Here is a 3526-nt window from a genome sequence, read left to right as displayed (position 1 = left end):
ATATATAAGCGCCTCAAATCCTATTTATCTCTGTTGTGATTGTTTTTGAGATTTTTTCATCATTTTAAAATACATAAAACATAAATGTTTTGTATTTAATTTTCTCTTCATTAAAGAAAAAAAAAACATAAAAGTTTCCGTTGGAAAAAAAAAAAAATTCACCAGTCACCATAAGGCATTAACTTTTGAAATATGAATTAATGTCACCTGAATATGTATTATCTCTTCTCCTTCTTCATAGTTAACATTTATTAATATGTATTAATGTTGTATTAATATGCATTAGTGTTGCACAATTATTTCTTTCCAGAAAACTCATTTCAATCCCTTTCTCGCTGCCAATAATTAATATTTATTAATAGGTATTAATAAATATTGTAATTCTTCAAATTTTGGATACTCAAAAAAATCTATATATATTATAAAATATTATACTGTGGATGTCCACTGCACAAGAAGTTACTTACCCATAGATAACTATAACCTGCATAACTTTCAACTTTATAACCATTATTTTTTGTAACATTTTACTTTCATAACCTCCTCCATTATATTCATGTTAATGTCATGTTTATGAATAATCTTTTGTATGCCTCTATGTTACACTATAAATAGCGGCATAAACATTCATATTGTATACACTAGAAGATTTGGTGAATACTTTGAAGAAAAAGAAATGCTCTAATTTTTTGTCTCCCTATTTCTATTGCTTTATCTTTTATATTCCTTGTCTTATTTTGCTTTAGTTTTACAACACATTATCAGAACGGTTGTTCTACTATTAAAGGACTGAAACAGAGAAAATAAAAAAAAGGTAAAAATATTTGTGTTTTTTTTTCTCTCAGGGTAAATTACTATATAATTTATTTTATATTATACTTTTGACTATGCATCATTAATTTTTTTACCATCTCAAAATCATATGAGTTCAAAAAGTTGCTTTTACTTTTAGCAAACTTTTAATTTGATCACTTATATATTTAAAAGGAAAAATGCACAAGTAACCCCCTCAATCTATGCCCAAAATTCCCGAAACACACTTACACTATACTAAGGTCCTATTAGCCCCCTGAACTTATTTTATAAGTACTTTTCTACCCCTTTTCGACCTACGTGGCACTAGCTTTACAAAAAAATCAATCAGCGTTGGACCCACAAGCTAGTGCCACATAGGCCAAAAAAAGGGTAGAAAACTATTAATAAAATAAGTTCAGCGGGGTAATAGGATCTTAGTATAGTATAAGTATGTCTATGAGATTCGAGCATAGGTTGAAGGGGTACTTGTGCATTACCCTACTTAAAAGTAAAATTAGTTTTGTAAGTAAACAATATGTAAAGAAATTGTTCTTTATAATCTTGTTTTATTGAGTTATGTGGCATATACATATTTATTGGATTATTATTGTTGGTTACTTTTGCACCTCTTCATTTTTCTTTATCTAAACATTTACTTGTTCAGTTATTAACATATTATATGTACTAACAAAGCTTAATGTATCACCCCGTAGCCAAAACAGACCAAAAACTAGCTTTATAGAAAAATCTGCACGTGCAACCAACAGTGGCATCGACGGACCGTAGTCTGACAAACGGTCTGTCCTGCACAACCATCGATGGGATCAGAAACTCCCAAAATTTTCAGTCCAGAAAAATTGATAAAGTCTTGGACGACGGACGGACTTACAGTCCGTAGGTCAGACGATGGTCTGTAGTCTGTGTCCGTCGATCGAGAACTCCATTCACCCACTCTCTGAACAGAGCACGGTCCGTAGGTGGACCTACAATCCATAGGTCTGAACGTAGGTGCAGATAGTTAAAGGGAAATTCAGTTGGGTCAACTTTAAATTGTCATAACTCTTAGCACAAATGAATTAGGTGACCCATGACCTACCACAGATAGATAATTTAATTAGCTTTCCATAGTCACCGATCTTATTAAAAAGTTATGCCCATTTTAGTAAAGGCTTGTCGAATAGGCCCAGTCGACGGATCCAACGACGGGGCGTCGGTCAGACGATGGACCGTCAGTCTTGGCCGTTGTTTGGTCCGACAGCAACTTTCCCAGGGGTCTTTTTGACCTTTTCCACTTCGTTTAAACCTTAAGATACGTCGTTTTGACCCTAAATCATCATATTTAAGTCAGTTTAAGCCTAGAAACATAACTATAACATATCTATGTCAAATCATTAAATCAAAACTTAGAAAATTAGAAACAAGAGAGGAGAAAAAGATCAAGAACCTAGTTCAAGAACGCAACAAGTTCCAGCAGTTCCATCCCTAAAATCTAAGTATTTTTCCGTGGATTTCATCACCAGGTATGTGGGATTTCACTAGTGAGTTCCTTTCACCCATTGGGTCCCTAGTTTTCAGTCAGATTCTTGATTCCCATATCATGATTTGATCTAGGTTTCTAGAACTTCAACAAAACTTTATGAATTTATTAGTATTATGTTCCAAATCAGATTATCGAATTATTATTCAGTTTATTAAATGAATTTCAGAACCCTAGCTTTGTATTTCTTAGTTCTTGAATTACACATGCTGGGCCAGATATTTCACATACTTCAGATATACATGCCTCAGTCATAAATGCATAATTACCAGATTAATTGTTGCATTCTCAGTTTACGTGTTCAGTTTCGATTTATCAAGTATTTATAGAAATTCAGACACAATCAATAAATTTACAGAATTCATTGGGAGTAGCATAATACCGAGTTAGACTAGGGTTTAGCGTATCCAATAGTCCTAGAAATACTAGCCAAGTAGGTTGTAAGTCCCCTTTGTGGGCAATCCGTTTAATGATCACGCCAACATGCCTTTATACCTCTGGCAGGGTATATTGGGTCCTCTCGATGGGAGTATACATCAGACTCCACATTTAGCTCATGTGATTTTATTATCAGTTATTAGTTGCTCCCAAAGATCAGTTAGACTCTCTGCATTGACCATTTATCAGTATATTCAGTATTCAGTTTCAACATGTTATAAATTGGTCATTGCATTCAGTTAGCTCAGAATTTAGTTTATCATGTCAGATTATTATACTTGGTTTTATGCTTGCTAAGTTATGTTTTATTTCAGCTTTACTCTATCCTACATGCTCATTACCTTTCAAGTACTGACACATACGTGCGCTACATCTTCTCGTGATGTAGGTTCAGGTTCTCATCATCTAGATCACGCATAGATCGATTTTTGATCTCCTGTTCAGCAGATTCAGTGGTGAGTCCTCATTCTTCGAGGACAACAGTTATGAGTGTCATTTCATTCTTTAGTCATTTAGTTTCAGTTTTTGCTAGATTTAGCTGGGGCTTGTCCCAGTATTTCTATTCTAGTTTAGAGACTTATTTCAGATATAGTTAGTTTCAGCTTAGTAGTGAGTTAATATTTTCTTTGTATTGAACTCATCATTTTTCATATATCTTAGATTTAGCATATGGCTATTTCCCCATATTTTTATTTTAAGTATGATTTAGCTTCCGCATTAGCTTATTTTCTTTAGTATGCTCATGATCATGCTAGC

Source organism: Solanum pennellii, chromosome 12, assembly GCF_001406875.1.
Source record: "Solanum pennellii chromosome 12, SPENNV200".
Lineage (NCBI taxonomy): Eukaryota > Viridiplantae > Streptophyta > Magnoliopsida > Solanales > Solanaceae > Solanum > Solanum pennellii.
This window is presented reverse-complemented; position numbering follows the sequence as displayed.